The sequence below is a fragment of the Canis lupus genome, chromosome 5, assembly GCF_048164855.1.
Source record: "Canis lupus baileyi chromosome 5, mCanLup2.hap1, whole genome shotgun sequence".
Lineage (NCBI taxonomy): Eukaryota > Metazoa > Chordata > Mammalia > Carnivora > Canidae > Canis > Canis lupus.
Window position 1 is genome coordinate 81,533,300 of NC_132842.1, and position 19,709 is coordinate 81,553,008.

The 19,709-nt window shown below is 53.7% G+C and overlaps 1 protein-coding gene across 2 annotated transcripts in view; it reads right to left on the reverse strand.

Moving 5' to 3' along the window:
- ARHGEF10L (Rho guanine nucleotide exchange factor 10 like) overlaps positions 1–14,418 on the reverse strand; it is a 159,019-nt gene extending 144,601 nt beyond the window's left edge. For both annotated transcript variants that reach the window (XM_072828126.1, XM_072828120.1), the window contains exon 1: positions 14,259–14,418. The gene's annotated coding sequence lies outside the window, so the exon portion shown is untranslated. The remainder of the gene's footprint in view (positions 1–14,258) is intronic.
- Between the last annotated feature and the right edge of the window lie 5,291 nt (positions 14,419–19,709).

The window sequence follows — 19,709 nt, forward strand, 5'->3', positions numbered from 1 at the left end:
GAGAGAACCGCATCAAGAAACACGTCCTGGAGCCTACGTGAGCCTGCAGCCCTCACCTTCCTGCATCCCTGCTCTCTCCACCATCTCGCTTCCCAACACACACCCCTTCTCTCTCCTCCCCAGCTTCGTGTTCTAAGCTTTGCCCATGCTGTTCCCACCGCCCATCCCCACCCCCACCTGGACACACTGGCTAAAGCTGTCTGAGGCTCTCAACCAATAACACCTTCTCACGGTCAAGGATCTCTTCTCTAGGGGCCCCAGGCTGGACTCCAGGCCTCCCACAGCATCCTACGGTCCCCTCAGGGCAACCATCCTACCGTGTCCCGTGGTGTACAGTTGACTCTTGCGAAACACAGGTTTGAATGGGGCACGTTTACTTATACATGAATTTTTTCAGTAAAAATATCTTTTCCTTATGATTTTCCATTAACATTTTCTTTTCTTGGGGATCCCTGGGTGGCTCAGCGGTTTAGTGCTGCCTTCGGCCCAGGGTGTGATCCTGGAGACCCAGAATCGAGTCCCACATCGGCTCCCTGCGTGGAGCCTGCTTCTCCCTCTGCCTGTGTCTCTGTCTCTCTCATGAATAAATACATAAAATCTTTAAAAAAAAATTTATTTTCTCTAGCCTCCGTAATTTTAAGAAGGCAGTATATAATGCATAAAACGTACCAAATACGTTGACAGTTCATGTCATCGCTATGACTGTTCCCTGGTCAATGGTAGGCTGTTGGCAGTTGTTTCAGGGGAGTCGAAAGTCGGATGCAGGGGATGCCCGGATGGCCCAGTCATTGAGCCTTCTGCCTTCTGCTTGGGTCGTGACCCCAGGGTCCTGGGATGGAGCCCTGCATCCGGCTCCCTGCTCAGCGGGAGCCTGCTTCTTCCTCTCCCTCCCCCTGCTTTCTCTCACTCACTGTCTCTCAAATAAATAAATAAAATCTTTTTTAAAAAGTTGTATGCAGATTTTCTACCATACAGGGGATCGGAGTCCCTAACCCCTGTGCTGTTCCAGGGTCCACTGCGTTTGGGCACGTTTCCTCCCAGACTATGAGTCCTCACAGGCTGGGACTCTGCTGTCTCATTCACGGTGCCTCCCCACCACCTGGGACAGAGCCTGGTAGAGCACAGGCACGAGACAAATATTTGCTAAATAGACCAGTGAATGGTTTTCAGTGGCCACAAAAGGAACAAAAAGAATTTCTGGGAACATTTCCATGTCCCAGAACATTCAATTAACCAGAATTTCCCACTTGCTGAACATTCTGGTGGGTGCAGGGTTTATTGTATAAGCATATCCATTAATGATACATCCAGATGGGACTAGGACTCCCTTTGGCCTTGTCTCCACCGTTGACCTGGGGAAGAGGGAAGCAGGGAGGACAGGGGTGGTGTTTGCCACTGGCCAGAGAGGCTAAGTGATGTGCCCAAGGTTGCCTAGCAAGTCAGTAGCAAAATCAGGGTGGGAACCCAGGGCTCCTGCCTCTGCCTTCCAGCCCAGGCCCCTCTTCCACCAGCCCAACCCCATAGCAGGTCAAAAAGGAAGTGAGCAGATAGGAAAGCGGACTTTCCAAGCCCAGACACCACGCTCACCCAGGAAGTATGAATGGAGAGCGTGCAGGAAGAGGTCAGTCCTTATGTACTACACCATCAAACCAATCATGACCAGGCTATTATCGAAGAGAGACTGGGTTACACTTTGATTATGAAAAAAGGCAATACAATTTACCTTACTGAGATGAAACTCCCCTCCCATGACTCCTGCCCCTGTTCGGTAGGACTGGCATCCTGAAAGGGGCTGGGATGCACTGAGCAACCACCTCCTCTTCAAGCCTTCCAGGTTCCTCCCCAACCCAAGACCTGCATTTGTGGGGAAACAAGCTGAGGTCAAAGGCACAGCCACAGGCAGAAGGGGTCTGGGAACTCAGGTAAAGAAGGAAACTTGACTTCTCTGAGCTATCACTTTACGGGGCTTGAGTGTCAGGGAAAGATCAGTCTGGGCAGCTCCTTGTCTTGGGGATGTGTCCTCAAAGTTCTCCCAAAACACCCACAGGAAGGGGATGGATGCTCATGTCCAGGGGGCTGGACACAAATGTGATACAGAGCTCTCCCACCCTAAGATCTCTGGAAAGCAGTCCTCAACCTCTTTCTCCCTGTCCCACTGCCCGTAAAGTAGGAACAATAATCCTACTAGTGCCTTCTTCTATCTTCACAGAACTTTGAAGAATCAAGTGAATACAGCCTAGCAGAGAGTTTTCAACTTCCCACTGACAAAATTAGATAACTAAGCTATTTGATACCAACTCTTATTAATGAGAGGCAGCCTAATATAGCAGTGGTCAAGAGCTTCAACTGTTGGGATTCTCCTTGTTCAAGAAGCAAATTACATATACAGAAAGGAAGAAAAGTCCAATGACCTGTGTGGTGTTGGGCTGGAATGGGAAGCGTTAGCGTGAGCTCCTCAGTCTGTCCACCACGAAGGCCTGGGAGCAGGGACACCCAATAGCAATGAGCACACTCAGCAGCCAGATCGTGGTTCCTAAATACCATTCTCCACTCAAGGGATCCAGAGCTTCTTGGAGAAATGGCTCATCCCCAGGGGAAGGACATTTGAGCCTGTAATATAGCCGGGGGCCCGAAACTGATAAATTGCTCAAAAAGTGACAGGAGCATAACAGAATGACAAAGAAACCAGCTCACAGAGGCTCCCACTCACCAAACCGAGGGCAGTTGGACCATTAGAAAAAATAATGATGATTAGGATTTACCTCCCATTGAATATAATGGGAAACCAAGAGTCCATACTGATGTGACAAGTAACTAAGCAAATGAGCACACGGAAGGCTAGGAATGGCTATTTACCCTGTCTCAAAGCACTTCCCCACAAAATACTTCCTCACAACCTTTTTTTTTTTTTTTTTTTTTTTTTATGGAAAAAGAGCAGCTTCGCAGATCCTTCATCACCCAAGTGGCCAAACTGGGAACATGACCAGCAGGGGGATTTTTAGACACCGTGAGCGTCCTTCCGTGGTTGGAGAAGGACGCAACACAATGCTGAGTGAACATCACACAAACCCAAATTGAGGGACGTTCCTCTAAACATCTCCCAAAATGCGCAGGTCACAAAAGTCAAGGAAAGACCAAGGAACTTTTCCAGACTGAAGGAAATCAGAGACGGGACCACTAAATGCCACGTGTCATTCTGAACTGGAGCGTTTCAGCATAAAGGCCATTACTGGGACAGCTGGTGAGACTCAGCAGGGGCTGAGGGTGACATGGTGGGAATGCGTCGTGTGCATTTCCTGATGTGGCCGGTTGTATCACGGTGGTGGAGGGGCATGTCCTTGGCTGTAGGAAATACACACCAAATACCCAAAGGAGTGACGAGTCGGCAGTTTCCTCTCAGATGCCTCCGAGGGAAATGAAATGCACTGTACCCGCAGCCTGTCTGTCACTTTACAGTTGTTTCCACAGCCAGATGGCCTGGGCCGATCTCTAGCACATCGTGTCTTCTTAAGGTCTCAGTTTCACCATCTGTAGAGTGGGAGTGAGTGAAAGTACTGATACCTGCCTCATGGTCGTGGAGTAGAATAAATGAGATCCTATTTGTGGGCTGTTTGGCACAGAACTGGGCTCATACATGTGTTCCCAAGTTTCAGAGAGCTAGGTAATTTTTTTTCTTTGTGCAATTCTCGTTTCTGGAGTATAGAGTAAGGTGGCAAATTCCAGCACATTGCGGGGGCAGGTAGGGAACAGCAATGGGAGAAGCAGACTGGATGTGCCCCGACAACTGTTACTAAGCTTCAAGACTGGAGACACCTCAAGGTGAAGGGGGGACCCCCGAGTGCCTGGAAAGCACATGCCCCCAGTGGAAGGGGCATTTCCAATTCTTTTTCTTTTTTAAGATTTTTAACTTATTTATTCATAGAGACAGAGAGAGAGAAGCACAGACACAGGCAGAGGGGGATCCCTGGGTGGCGCAGCGGTTTGGCGCCTGCCTTTGGCCCAGGGCGCGATCCTGGAGACCCGGGATCGAATCCCACATCGGGCTCCCGGTGCATGGAGCCTGCTTCTCCCTCTGCCTGTGTCTCTGCGCCTCTCTCTCTCTGACTATCATAAATAAATAAAAATTAAAAAAAAAAAAAGACACAGGCAGAGGGAGAAGCAGGCATCATACAAACAGCCTGACGTGGGACTCAATCCAGGGTCTCCAGGATCACGCCCTGGGCTGCAGGTGGTGCTAAACTGCTGTGCCACCGGGGCTGCCCTGGCAATTCCAATTCTAATTGATACTGTGTGTCTATGCTCGGTGTCCCCAGAGTTTTCTCTTTATTTTTTCCCCCCAAGAGAAGCCAGAAGTCCAGATTTCTATATCAAATCCCTTGATTTTTATTTATTTATTTATTTTAATATTTTATTTATTCATGGGAGACACAGAGAGAGAGAGAGAGGCAGAGACACAGCAGAGGGAGAAGCGGGCTCCATGCAGGGAGCCCGACGTGGGACTCAATCCCGGAACTCCAGGATCACGCCCTGGGCCAAAGGCAGATGCTCAACCCCTGAGCCACCCAGGCATCCCTATCTCTTGATTTTTAATACTGATGACAATTTCAAATTGTAAAAGGGCCGATAATTTGTGAGCCAGACAGGATCCAAGTGCCAGCTGCAGGAGTTCTGAAAGCTTGTCCTGATCACCTAGAAACACCCCCGGGAACGCCCCTGTGAGTTGGCAGGAAAAAAAGAAAAAAGAGAAAAAAACCCAAACCACTGTTCACAGTTCTTCTGCTGCTCTGATAGAGCCTCTGAAGAGGCTGGGGTAGACATGCCAGGATGTGCCTCCCTACACCCCCATGGGTCCTGGCAGCGCTCTCCTGCCCAGCATGGCTGATTGGGTGAGAGGGTGAACGTCTGACTGAAGCCCGGCCACTCAGCTCGTTCCTCCCAGGAATTTGAAATGGGAGAGGTGAGAGACTGAGTCAGTCAAATGAGCATGGATGCTGAGCCCTGAAAAATCGTGCAGGGCCAGAGCCAGCATTCATGCTGCAAGGAACCACAGCCGTGTTCAAACCCAGGCTCCAGGGGGATCAGAAATGTCATAGGAAAGCCAAAAAAAAAAAAAAAAATCAGGAGTATAGAGTAAAAGATAGTGAGGCAGAGACCATAAAGCCCTGGACGGTGTTCACAATAAAAATAAGAGCAAATGCTAACATAGCACTTTCTACAGCAGGCTCGGTGTGTTACCTTACACCTTACTCATTTTATCCTCACAGCAACCTTATAAAGTAGGTAGTTTCAGGGGCGCCTGGGTGGCTCAGTCAGTTGAGCATCCGACTCTTGATTTCAGCTCAGGCCACGATCTCAGGGTGGTGAGATCAAGCCCCACGTCGGGCTCCCTGCTCAGCACGGAGTCTGCTGGAGATTCTCTTCCTCCCTCTCCCTCTCCCCCTCCCCCTGCTCATTTTCTCTGAATAAATAAATAACCAAAAAGTTAAATTAAAAAAAGGCAGGTAAAAAATAAATAAATAAAGGCAGGTACTTTTACCCTCATTTTTGAGATGAGGAAACTGAGGCACAAAGCCCTGAATGTCCATCAGAGTGGCCTCCTGTGTTCTGACAAAGCCCCCTCACTTGTATTTGCCCGAAGGGATTTTGTCCCCCTTGAAAGCAGAGAAGTCAGTGAGGGTTTGCTATTCAGGTAGGGCCTTGCAGCGGGGGGAAGGGGATTCTGGGGCCACTTCAGGCACGAGATACCCCAGTGCCCTGCTCTAGCCTTCGTGTACCTCCCAAAGTAGAAAAGGGGAGGAGGGGAGTCCCAGCCAGAGGCGTCCGAGGCAAGGGTGACCCCCATACAGATCCTCTGCCCATCAGCCCAGACCCCATGGGCGCGGTGCACCAGCCTGGTCTACAGGAGGAAGCCAGCCTCACCCATACCTCGGGGCATCTGTCGCCTCCACGGGGATAAACAGACAGAAGGCCTGGGGCCATCTGCTGAGCCAGGGGAGGTTGGATTTCTCTGCTTGGGGCCTGGCCAAGGAGCCAGAGAGGACAAGGAGACAAGGTCTTAGCTTCCTGGCATCAGGTTACTGCCCCTACCCAAGGCTCAGGGTGCCAGGCCAGGCATCCGGGCATGAGAGTTGCTGGTCAGCTGACAGCACACAGGGCCCAAGGCCCATTCTGGAAGGATCTTCATCCATAAGGATAAAAATAGGCTGCTGAGGAGGGGGAGCAGGGAGGGAACCCCCGAGGGGACCCCGGGAGCCTCCAGCCTCTCCAAGCACACCTGGCCAGGCCAGAAAGAAGATCTGCAGGAGGGAAGGTCCCGCGGGCCTGGGGACAGGGAGGCGCTGCAGTGCCACTCCAAGGGGCCCTCAGCCCCCGCCAGCTGCCCCGGCTGCAGCAAGAGGGCCTGGCCCTGGCTGCAGCCTGGCACCAGCCCCAGAAACCTTCAGCGTCCCCCAGTTTCACCGCCCAGGGCTGGGAGGTTCCATAAGCTCCCCGGTCTCCCAGATGAAAGACGCTTTCTAAGAGTCATAAAACCGTCCCCACACAGAACAATGGGCCCTTATCCCACTGTGTCCTTCACATAAACTCCCATTAGCAACGCACCAGAAGCTGCAGGCAGGAGGTTTATAGACTGGATTGTTGGGCCAGCCCCAGCGTTCATTAACATCTACTCCCTCGCCTTCCAAGGAGCCTGCACAAATCACCCCCATTACAGAGGCCCGCTGTGGGCTCGGCCTCCAGGAAACCCTGCAAGCTTTGTCATTTTATGAATAAAGAGAAAAACCCCAGAGAAGTGAGGTGACGTGCCCACGGTCACACAGTGGGAGAGTGGAGAAGCTGGGATTTTAATCTTACGTCTCTGTTCCTTCCCCCATACCGCGTAGCCCCCGGTTATGATCACTGGACACCTGCCCCCATGGAACCCAAGAGGTTAAGGCAAATGGTTTCCTTAGGTTTTTTTCCTGGAAATCAGCACCTTCGGAGACCTGCCCAATGTGTCAGCAGAGATACGCTGCGGTGGGTGTGGGCCACGTTGGAAGGGAGCCCCAGCCTATCAGGGAGGGACCAGAGCCCCTTCCCTTGGTGACCACACCCCCCTTTCCTGAGCACATACAACACGCCAGGCCCTGTGCTCTTCTTCATGCACAATCCCATTTACTCTTGCAGGTACTCTATAGAATGGCTGCTCTCACGATCCCCTTTCTGGGGCATCTGGGTGGCTCAGTCAGTTAAGCATCTGCCTTCGGCTCAGGTCATGATCCCAGGGTTCTGGGATTGAGCCCAGCATCCTGTCTGGCTCCATGCTCAGCAGGGGGTCTGCTTTTCCCTCTCCCTCTACCTCTCCCCCTCTGCTCATGCTCTGTCTGTGGCTTTCTCTTTCAAATAAGTAAATTAAATACTTAAAAAAAAAAGATCCCCTTTCTGACAGATGGAACAGAAGCTTGGGAAATAAATAGTTTACCTAAGGTCACACAAGTAAGCAATGGATTCCAGGTCTATCCAACTCTATCCCACCACCCCTTCCCAAAACTTCAAATGTGGGGTTCAGCAGATACTCAAGCTGCACCAGTCCTGGCTCACAACTCTGTCACCCCAGATGCATGGATGATGACCACAGCAGGTGCTTCTTACTGGGGGCGTTCCAAGCCTTTCACCATCTCCCACCTACACAACAACCCTCAATGCCAATATTGCAATTCCTATTTTGCAGATGGAGAAATTGGGCTCAGACAGGGTTAGTGTCTTATCCATGGTTCCCCAGAGCTGGTAAGTGGGGGTGTCAGGCTATGACCCACTTCTCTCTGGTTCCAGAATCACTGCTTCTTCCAGGTAAGCCAGCATGATTGTTAAATCAGATTATCCCAATGGAGTCCCGGTGTGCATTGGACAAATACTCCCAGATGTGCCCTCAAATAAGTGCCTGAGATGTGCCTGTCACCATTGCAGGAGCTGGAGGCATAGTGACAAGTAAGACTGATGTGCCCTGGCCCCCATCAGCCCCAGGGGCATGACCACTTTTGACTACCCCACCCCCACCCCGCCTAGAGCTCCAGTGCAGGGGAGCATCCCTACTTCTGCTGGTTTCCTTCACTTCTGGGAGCTTCCAGACAGCCTACCCCAGCCCCTGCAAAGGCAAACTACAGTTGCTAGTGTCATGGCTTATTTTGCCCTGAGAAGCTTCACTACCAATTCCTAACTGGGCAAACCAGCCAGGCAGCTATTTTTGGCTCAGACTCCCCCAGGGAGCCCTCAGACCCACATTTCCTGCCTCCAGAAGGCACAGCCAGCACCCATGCCCCACCCTGAGAAGCTGGCATGGGGCCTGTCCTTCATTACCCTTCCCCTATTACCTTCTGCGGCTGCTAAGAAAGCCGGCCTGCCCAGAACAGCTCAAGCATACATGTGGTTGCTTGGTTAGTGCCAGGCCCTGCTTAGGTGACCTTAATCATCATCATCTTCATTGTGACCCTGGTCAACATTATCATCATAGCTAACATTTATTGAGCATTTATTACATGCCAGGCACTGAGCCAACACTTTACCCATATAACCTCATCAAATCTTCACAATAATCCCATGAAACAGCTACTGCCATCATCCCATGCAGCACCTAAGAAAACTGATAAACAGAGACAATACAGCTGGAGCACAAAGTATTCTTTTGCTTCTTAAATTGTCTGTCTCCCTTGCTATCCTACAACCTGTCTGAGGGCAGGATCATGTCTGTTTTGCACAAAGTTGTTATCCCTAGGATACAGTGCCAAGAACAGAGTAGATACTCAGTGCACAGTCTGTAGGTAAATGGATGGATATATGGTTGGAAGAGTGGATGGGCAGATAAATGGATGGATAGATTATTGAATGATGGATGATGGTTGGATGGATGGACACGTGAAGAGATGGGTGGACGGACACATAAATGCATGAATAATGGGTGGCTCATTGGATAATGGATAGATGGGTGAACCATTGCTTGATAGATGACTGGCTGGATAGACGGATGGATAGATAATAGATAAATGGACAAATGGTTTGATGGACCATTGGATGATAGATGGACAGATGGATGGATAGGTGATTGATGGATGGACACATGGATGGATGGATGATGGAGAGGTGGATAGACGGATGAATGATGGAGGGATGGACAAATATAATTTAAAAACAAGATAAGGGCAGCCCAGGTGGCTCAGTGGGTTTAGCACTGCCTTCGGCCCAGGGCGTGACCCTGGGGACCTGGGATCGAGTCCCACATTGGGCTCCCTGCATGGAGCCTGCTTCTCCCTCTGCCTGTGTCTCTGCCTCTCTTTCTCTCTGTGTCTCTCATGAGTAAATAAATGAAATCTTAAAACAAACAAACAAAAACAAGATAAAAAAGGGCTAGAGGACAATACCACCCCCACTCTGTGAAGCAGGAGGAAGCTGGATACAGTTTCTCTGCTAACTGGAAAATCCCCTGGCCAGGACTCCAGGGAAAGCAGAGAACAGTATGCTGATTTTTAGGGAAAAGGAAAAAGAAGTGCCAGTTGACGAGCTTTGAGACAGCTTAATAAAATCAGGAGTGTGTAGTCTGATCAAGCATGTTCTCCCTTCCCAGAAATCACCACTTCGCAGGGAATTTCATCTGCTCCATCCCCAAACCACATGTCTCTGAATCAGGGGCAACCGCAAAATGTGCCCAGTGTAGCAAACTCCCCGGCCTGTGGCTCCAGGACTGGGCCTAGGAACAGAGCTGTGCCAGACCTGGGGTCTGGTCAGTCAACCCCAAACTAGTCCCTGGGTGCTACCTCAGAATCCTGGAGCACCCACCAGGAGCTCTGAGCTTTAGGGCTCTTGTTCTGCAGTTAATTTAAGAGATCTCAGGCTGACCCGCCAGCCCCCATCTCTTACGAGTTCTGCTCAGTGGCTAGAGCCCTTCAGCTGGACTCTAGGGAGAGATCCATGGGAACCAGGCTGCTCTCCTGCCCCCTATGCCCCGGCCGGAGCCTAGGGTTTCCAGTTTCCTGTGGTTTGGAAAGCAAGGCTTACAGATGAAGAACCCAGAAGTCTCAGGAGAGCAGCTACCGAGGCATGTGGCCCAGTTTTGTAGCTTCCAGAGAAATTTTGAGAAAGAGAAAAGACCATAAAGCACTGCATCACCATCATAAAGCACGCCCGGACACATCTGCTCATCTGCGTGGAACATGGCATTACGGTTCTGGGCAGCTCGGTGAGGCATCCTGCCATTCTGGAGCTTTATTTGTTTGTGGGACATCAGGGACTGGGATGGCACTGGGGTCAGCGACATGCCCTTCCAGGCCAAGTGCTCAGCCGGGGATGACACACGGCAGCCTACACGGCCTGCACAACACCACAGTGAGCTCGGTATTATTACCTGCCGTTTCAGATGTACAAACCAAGACCAAGTGAATCACCCAAGCTCACACATCAGAGGGGACAGATCCGGGATTTGAACTCAATCTGACTCCAAAGTCCATAGTCCCCCACCCCACCCCCAACAAGGTGGAAAGGGCCATGGGAGGGCTCTCTCTGCAGCTGGGCAAACACAGGCATCCCGGATTTATTCCGGGATTGGCCAGACCCAATAGGAACAGGTTTTTATGGTGGTCAGTCCAGTCCTTGCCAGTCCGCCACGCATCAGAAGTGAACTCGAGCTTCCCGCATTCCTGTGCTCTCGGGCCTTGTGGCCACTGGGGAGGAGGGATGGCTGGCAAAGAGCCCAGAGGGCACCTTGGGGCCTTCCGCCTGAGCAATTCGGAGACTTTCAGAGCTGAAAGGGCCCTTAGGAATGATCCAAGCCAATCCGCTCCACCCACAGAGGGGTAACTGAGGCCCAGGAGGACAAAGGATTTGCTCGAGGTCATACAGGGCTTGAAGAATGGAACAAGGGCAGGGGCAGCCTCCTGGCTGTAGCCCAAGGTCCCCTTCCCACCCTCTGCCTGCCTCAAACCATGACTTTGGAAGCCCTTATATCAGATAGAATGAATGGTTGTCAGATTTAATTATGACAATACTCTGAAGATCCAGGGGATAGGATAAGACGGGAGAGGGGAGGGGCGAGCGGGGCAGGGGTGCCGGTTGCCTCCCTCCCTCTGCCGGGGGCATCAGAAGGCTCTGTCTGGTGGCTGAGCTGGGGTTGGCTGGTCCAGGACGAGAGTCAGGGTTACCTGCCGAGCAGGTCCCAGCACGGCCAGGAGACCTCCCTATTTTCCGGTCCTCCTGGTACAAGAGCCGCCTCTGTCTTTGAGACAAGGAATGATGGGGGAGGAGGTCCTCCCTCATTCCGCTGAAGGGCAAAGTGGGAGGAGGCTTGACCAGGGCAGGGAGGAACTCACTTCAGGGCAGCACCGCCCCACCTGCCTGGGCCCACCTGCTGAGCTCCTGGGGACCTGCCCCCACGAGCATCCCCACCTTGAATTAGCTCTGAAACCCTAAGATCCCCCCTCGGGCCATGCCCAGGAGGCTGTCTCTCATCAGGGGTCGGGGTGCTCACTTTGGGGCACACACAGACCGAGTTCAGATCCCTGCCTCCCCACCTGCTAGTCCTGTGACCTTGAGCGAGCGACTTTGCTTCCCTGAGTCTCAAGTCTCCGCTTCCCGCTGCAGAGCTCAGCTCCAGTTCCTTCATCCCAAGGTAATTGCGGGGATTAAAGGTCAAGGCTGTCCCAGGCACAGAGGGGACTTGGAGACGCTGCTTCGGTAATTACCCTCCTCCTGCTAATTCTCTGCATGCGTACTGTGGCGACGTTTTACAGGCATTCCCGGCCACGACTATCATTCACAGCCCTCGGATAGATCACAGGAAAGAAATTAGCCCCTGCAGCCAGATGGGGTGACCCCCAAGAGGGTGAGTGGCGGGCGCAAAGTCCCATAGCACGGAGAAGCAGAGCAACCAGACCCCACGGGTCTCAAGTCCCCACACAGCCAGAGGCACAGATGGGAAGTTTACAATCCAGAGGCAACCACGCCAGGCCCAGGTGGTGGCTGCACCAGGAACTTAGCACACGACTTTGGGTGGTGACTCTGGGTGACAGGTTGTTTCGACTTTCTGAGTGGTGTCTTAGATGCCATTGGCCAGCTGTGTGACCCCGGGCCAGTGACTCCACCTCTCTGAGCCTCAGCTTTCTCATTGGTGAAATGCGGGCTGGTCAGGAGGATGCAGTGAGTTACGGGGTGCAGGACACCTGGCACAGAGCTGGGCCCGATAAATGGAAGCGTAGTCACGGTGGCACTACTGATAGGCAACGTTGCTGTTATTATTATTATTATTATTATTATTTATTACTAGGAGGAGGAGAAGAGGACGGAATGGCATCAGCCTGGGAACCTCCCACCCACGTGACTGTCCTAAAGGGGACGAGCCGGACGGAGGCGTCAGGGACTCTTCTTGCCTCCGGGTGGTAGGGATGTGCATGGGGCCAGACCAGTCACCCCCGCTGAAGACCTCAAAGTCCCACGAAGGGAGCAGACCCGGGGGAGGGACGGCTGCCATCGCTCCCGGAGGAACTCAGCCCTCAAAGGGGCAGAGGAGGAGTAGCCCGGGCCTCAGGAGCCCCTGGTCCCTGGGCCAAGAGCTGGGGGCAGCGTCGCCTGGGAAGTTCCCGCCTGCCCAGGCCTCACCAGCGTCCCCCAGGGGACAGCAGGCCGCTCTGCCCTCTCGCAGCTGTGTGGCCTCGGGCAGGTCGCCGCAGCTCTCTGAGCCTCTGCCCTCAGTCTCGGTCGTCATTCCTGCCCCGCCCGGCACCCTGGGCCGGCGTGAGACCCGTGGGGACAACAGATGCAGACTCGATTTGTAAACCGTCCAGCGCTTTAGGATGAGGCGCGGCCCTGGTTAGTCACCGAAGGACACTCCGGAGACAGACAAAGCCGGGGGAGCCCAGCGGAGGCCGGCCCGGGGGTGATGCGGAGAGAAGGAGGCCGACCCGGGGCCCCCCCGCGCCCCCAGCCTCCCGTCGCCCCGGCGGCTCCAGGCAACCCCGTGACAGCAGTGTCTGGCGCTGAAGTCCTGGACCGGCTGCTTTCAACCCCTGCTCTTGGCTCAGCACAGCCCACCCTGGGCCCCTAGAGTCATTTGTGCTGGACACCGCGCGGGGCAGTGACTCCCACAGAGCTGAAGCAGGGGAGGGGAGACAAGCTGGGGCAGTGACATTTGCAGCCCCAGGAGCTGGGGAGGCCACCAGAGGGACACACAGCCCCCTCCCAAGCCTGGCCCGGCCGTGCCCCCCAGTGCCCTCATGGACCCCTGGCAGCAGAGAGCGAGGCGGCCAAGGGCTCAGGCCGGCTCCAGAGCCAGCCTTGTCTGGCTGCAAATCTCAGCTCCCCTCTTCCAAGCTGTGAAATCGTAAGTTCCTTAACCTCTCTGTGCCTGCGTCCTCAGCTGTGAACAAGACTGATAATAATAATCCTAATACTCACCCCGCAGGGGTGTTGGGAGGACCCAACGAGTTAACACAAGTGACGTGCGTCGGTTAGCAGAGCGCAGGGCACAAAGTGAGCATCATGTCATCGCGGCCGGACACTGGCCATGCAGAGGGAAGAGGCTGCCTCCGAGAGCAGCAAGCTTGGATACCCAAGCTGTGGCTAAACAGCCACCTGTCGGGGACTCAGGGCCAGGACCGCGGGGGTGACCTTTAAAATGCTGCCACCTGTAAGCCTGTAAACATCCCGCCTGTGCAGGAGGCAGGAGAGGGCTACCGGGTGCCCCAGGGGCAGCAACATGGGAGCAAGCACTGGGGGAAGAGGATGGACCCAGGGCAGGGAGGAGGCAGCCGGGTCCAGCTCCCAGGCCCCTGCTCTGCCACCGATTCACCGTGTGACCTAGAACTACTCCCTGCACCCAGAGCCTCAGCTTCCCCAGCTTTGAAATGATGCCATTGCACTAGGAGTCCTGTAAGGCCACAGCAGGCTGCAAGGGTCAACTCTGTGACCCTGAGCAGGGAGGCAGGGAAAGCCTCCGCGGCACCCACACCCCTGCCAGGCTCCCTCTGCGCTCCTCAACCCCACATCGCTCTGACCTGCCCCACAGGTGGCTGCCAGGGTCAGGGCCGGGTCCACCGAGGCTCCCAGCAGAGCTCCTCTTGCGGAGCCTGGCACAAGGTGTCCCTGGGCCCTACCACCAACAGGGAGGGAGCAAGGTGTCCCTGGTCCCGGAGCCCGAGGGTGTCAACAGGAGCAGAAGCCCCACACACACCCTGTGACCTCTAAAGGATCCTCCTCCACCTCTGGGAGGGACAGAGATTTTAAAACCCCCCAAATCTGACCTGGATTCTGTGCAGTCCAAATCTGGCCCTTTGGGAAAGGCGCACGCAGGTGGTAGGGTCGGGCCCTGCTGCCAGGAAAAGGTCCCGTCGGTCACAGCAGCTGGCAGGGCAGGCAGGAGCCCAGGGGTCAGGTACACTAGCTCCCTGCGCCAGGCGTGCAGAAGGCCCAGGCTTGTGAGTCACTCACCTGCCAGACCTGCCAGGCGGGCAGGCAGGAGGACAGGAGGTGGCCCCAGCAGCTCACGAGGAAGGACTAGCCTGAGTCAGACCCAGCAGGCTGGGCAGGGCTGGGCCAGGCCAGGCCAGGCAATCCGTCAGCCGCCTGGGAGAACCAGGAAGTTGCCAGGGTGGGGAAGGGAGGAGAAGTGTGAACAAAGGTGGGGGCCTCTCAGGGGTGCCAGCAGAGGGGTTAACCACAGACAGCTGCCCGCCTGGCCCAGGACGGAGCACAGGGCATGGTACAAGGGAGGATTCCAGGTTCTTCCAGGGGATGGGATTCTTTTCACCAGGGAAGGTGGAAAAGAACATGCTTTGAAGTTGGAAAGCTTCAGGTTTGAATGCCTGCCCTTTCCAGCCACATGACCTCGTGTCTCCAAGCCTCGGTATCCCCCTTGTTCCTACTGTCACAACGATCGTCCCCATAATTCGGGGTTCTTGTGGGAATTAAATGCACAGAGGGAAAGGGCCCTGGCATCCTGGCTCCTGGGGGGTACACGATAAGGGTGGCTCTGATTACAAGGACACCTGTTCAGGGAAGCGGGATGGCACACTCAGAAGCCCGGCCCCATTTGGATTCTTACTGCCCGTGTTAATCGCCCCTAGATTTTAGCCACATACCTGTTGAGTTCATTAAGAGCGTGAGTGCCTGGTCATCGGGAAAAGCCATGTACCCACAAACACTCTGCTCTTACCATGCGCCCCTGAGAACCCAGGACACGGTCTCAAGAGTAGATGAGCCCCTGCCCTGAAAACACTCATGGGCAGTTGTTTGCGCGTGGACACTTGGATGTCACGTCCAACCTTGCCTGGGCCCTGCTCTACATCCTGCTACGGGGACGCTGGCAGACAAGCAAGGTCTTAGACCAGGGGTCAGCAAACCGGCAGTCCTCGGGCCAAATGTGGCCCGTCGCTTGTTTTTGCAAATAAAGTTTTACTGAAACACAAACACTCTCATTTGCTTATTGTCCATGCCTGCTTTGGAGAGAAAAATAGCAGAATTCAGTCCACGATAGGGGGTTGCAAAGCCAAAAATATTTGCTCTCTGGCCTTACAGAGGCAGTTGGCTGACCCCTGCCTGGGATGATGAAGATGATGATGGTGGCGATGGTGATAATCCTGGGTTTGGGCTCTCACAGGCCTTATCTAAAAATTCTTTGTGCATAACTTCACAGAAGCCTCACAACAAGGTGGCCGCCGTTTTGCAAAGAGGGAAACAGTTTTCAGAGAGATAAGACACTTGCCCAGGCCATACTGAGCGTGCACAAGATGGCCAGTTTGAGTTAAGGGCTGAGGGAAACCAAAACCCTCTGGTTCCAATGGTTACCCAAGGGAGCACCCAGGCCCCAGGCACACAGGGTTCAGCGAGCCCTGGTAGGACCAAAGGTTCTGGACCACGGGAGAAAGTAAACACAGGCCTGGGTTCACTGGGTTCCCACCTGGGAGGCGGCTGAGCAAGAGTCAGCAGGGAGGGGGGACAGGAGGAGTGCAGAAGAATCAGATGAGATGAAAAGCACCTAGAACAGCGTCACTGACGCTGGCAGGAAGCCCTCCTCGTAGCTAGAGCTTCCTTGTCTTTACTATTAGGACGTGAAGTGAGAGCAGAGAGGCAGGAGGGCGGAGAAGCGGCCCCTCCACCTGCAGAAGTAGCAGTGGGGAGAGCACTTCCCTTTAAGGAGCCTGGTGCCGGGCCAGGAAGGCTGGGTTCTGGTTCCGGTGGCCTTGCAAGAAGTGCTGTCCACTAAGGCCACCCTCGCCTTCATTCCAGCACCTTCCCTTCGTCCCAACCAGGGAAGAGGCTGCCACAATGCGGAGGCCGCAGCCTCGTTCCCAAAGCCCCACCCCAGCTCTCCGTGGCCTTGCCCACCTCACCCACCCGGAAGGGCTGGCCTGGGCTTTCCACCCCCAGAGAAAGCTGCACCCAAGGTCAGATGAGGGCAGGAGGGGCCAGAGTCACCCTTGGTGTTTTCTTTTGGAAATCCAGACCAGCACCCACCCACTCCCCTCCTCTACAGGGTATAAAGCCCTCCGGAATTTCCTCTCTGGCTCTCTGGGGTCTTCCCTTCTCTGGCCCCTCCTTTTCTCACCCACCCGCAAAGCCCGGGTGACACAGGAGGCAAAGACTAGCTGAGAAGAAGCCACAAGTTCAGAAAAATCGGCTAAATCGGCCTCCATTCCTTGCGCGCAAACCATCGGTCCCTCCGGGAGGTCAGGGCTGCCTGCTTTTCCCACTTTTCCCACATCCCAATGCTATGTGGTCGCCCAACATCGCTCTGCTAGGTGAGGTTGCGGGGCAGCACTTCCCCCAAGCATTTTGGAAGCACCTGTTTGCCAACAGGGGCTGCGCTCCCCCAAGGCCACATGTTCATTGACTCGCTGAGCCTGTGCCCCAAAGAGCCCCCATGCACCACATTTTACCAGCGGAGTCGGCTCCACCTAAAGCAGGGGGCATGGGGTGCATGTGCGTAATGCACATGCAGAGTTTGTTTGGGATGATGAAAATGGAGACGGATGGTGGGGACAGACACATAAAATGCACCCAAATGGCAACTGAACTATAGCTTAAAAATGGTTACAATAATAGATTTTATGTAACGGCGATTAAAAATAGAGACAGGCCATAGGGAATAGGAAAGACGGGCAGGCAATCAATGCCTGGGTCCCCATCCCATGCTCAGCTCCTGGGATCGCTCCTGAGGCCAGGGCAGCTCTCCGGGTTTCTGAGATCCCCCTGAATCCTCCAAATAGATTCCCTGTTTGGCCTACATGTACTCAAGCAGGGCTCCGCACTTGCCAAGGAAATAATCTCAAATGGGATGTCTGGGGACAGTTATTTCTGGGAGGGTATCACCCTCTGCCATTTGGGGCCATCTCTCCAGCTTCTGGGGGCCCAATGAGGCTTGCTGCCTCAGTGCCCCGAGCTTCTCCTCCTGGCCCATAATAACACCGTGCTCCACACATGGATTTGAAAACTGCTCTGAAGCCCTCCCCGGTAGAAAACCTTTCCCCACCCTCCCGGTTGCCTTGCCGTCCTCTCTGCCTTGCCGGCACTGCCCGGCGGAAACCCCCACCCCATGTCAGCAGCCTCGGGTCCAGAAGTTTCCATGCTAATTCCAGACGCCAGATCCACCTTCAGAGGATGCAGTACTTCCACTGAGCACATGCAAAGCCAAGTTCCAGGAAGAGCCTCCCGACTGGTGACTACTTCAAAGGGACAACAGTCTCGCAGATAAGCACCCACGCCGTTAGACCAAAACCAGAGAGAGCACATTTGCGGGTCATACTTTGTTTTGCAGACTCTGTCCATCAGCTGGGGAGATGGAGACACCCCAAGTTCTGGGAAGAATAGGATTTGGCTTTATGCTCGTCAGCTGACACTGAACGATCACCTGGGAACCAGGTGCACCTGTAATACATCATCTTATTTCCTCTCCCGAGATCTGAGAAGCGGATCTTATCACACCCACTGGAAAGATGAGGAACTAAGGATCCGAGAAACAACTTGTCCTAAGCCACACAGCTAGAGAGTGGAACAGCTGGAATTGGGATCTAGGTCCTTTCACTTCCAGAGTCTAGGCTTATACCCACGGCGAGAACAGGCCTGGGGCTGCCAGTAGCAAGTGGTCCCGGAGCAGTGTCCAGATCCCGGGCACGGGGCTCCTCCCAACCTCCTAACCCACCTGCCTACAGCCCTGAAAGTACTGACAGTCAAGACCACGAGACATGTTGGCCGTCAGGTGCTCTGTGGAGACAGAGGGGAGCCCCCATCCACATCCGCATCACCTGCATTCAGCTTTGGCAAACAGGTGGAGGCAAGAGGCCCTTTCCCAAGCCGGCCTACAGTGCATCCTGGAGACGGACCCCGTTAGCCTCCATCTGTTGTGAGACAGGCCTCTGCCCTGGGCATTGGCCTTAGCTCCTCCAGCTCCGGGTCTCAAGGACCCCCATCCCCTCTTCCGGCTCTGATGGGAGGCCTGGTCCCCAGGGGTTCTCTGCTCCAGCTCTCCCTCGGCCCTCCCGCCACCAGCTTCAAGAACTCCCTGCCCGGCCTTACCAACGTGACGAACACTGCAGCTGAGCCCAGCCACGCTGCCCCGCCTGGGTCTGTAATTACAGCTGCACAGATCAAACAAACCCAAATTCAAATCCGGCTTCCTTAGCAAGCCCTGTGACCTCGGGCAAGTTCGCTTGACCCCTTGACCTCTGTGTGCTCATCTGTAAAATGGAGATAATGATACTCAGCCACGAGCACTGTTGTAAGGAGTGAATGAGCTCATTTCTACAAGGCGCTCGTTTATACACGCAGCCTCGGCAGGACACTGCGACCTGGGGAGACTGTCCCGTGGCTTCATGTTCATTATATTCTCCTCGAAAAAACTCAGATTCCTCGGGCTTAGGCGGAAACTTACCTTCGTATCAGTGAAGCTTGAATAAGCGAATGAGTTTGTTTCCTCTAAAGCATTTATGCAATTTGGATTTATGTAACATGTCCGTGCATTTACTTGGATCTTATCTGTGCCCTCAAGTGTGTATAAACTGCACCAGCGCGGAACCTGCCTGCCTGATTCTCCGGTATCTTCAGGACCCAACCCAGGGCCCAGCACATAGTAGGCTTTTAACTGACATGTACCGAATGAATAAATAAATGTCAGAAATTTAAGAGAACAAAAGCGAACACCATGAAAGCCCCATTTACATAAATGATGGCTGGGCTGATGTCAAGTGATCTTATCTGTCGTTTAAATGCATCCACTGAAAACCTCTACCAGGCCAAGTCCATTCTTTAAAAATACACAGCAAAAAATAAATTAATTAATTAAAAATTAAAAATAAAAAAAAAATGCACAGCAGAGGGGTGCCTGGGTGGCTCAGTGGGTTAAGCATCTGTCTTCAGCTCAGGTCATGATCCCAGGGTCCTGGGATGGATTCCCCGGGCAGGAAGTCTGCTTCTCCCTCTCCCTCTGTCACTCCCCTCTGCTTGTGCTCTCTCTCCCTCTATCTCTGTCAAATAAATAACATCTTTAAAAAAAAATTAAAAAGCACAGCAGAAAAAAATAAATAATAAATAAAAAAAATAAAAAGCACAGCAGAGATTAAGCCATCCCCCTCGAGCTCAGGATTTCAGGGGCCCCGTCTGCACCGACTGTCCGGAGGTGAGGGAGAGAGACGTTAAGATCTGGGTTGGCTCAGAGGCAGGGAAAACTTACTTCGAAGGATAGTGCTCCAAGGGCAAGA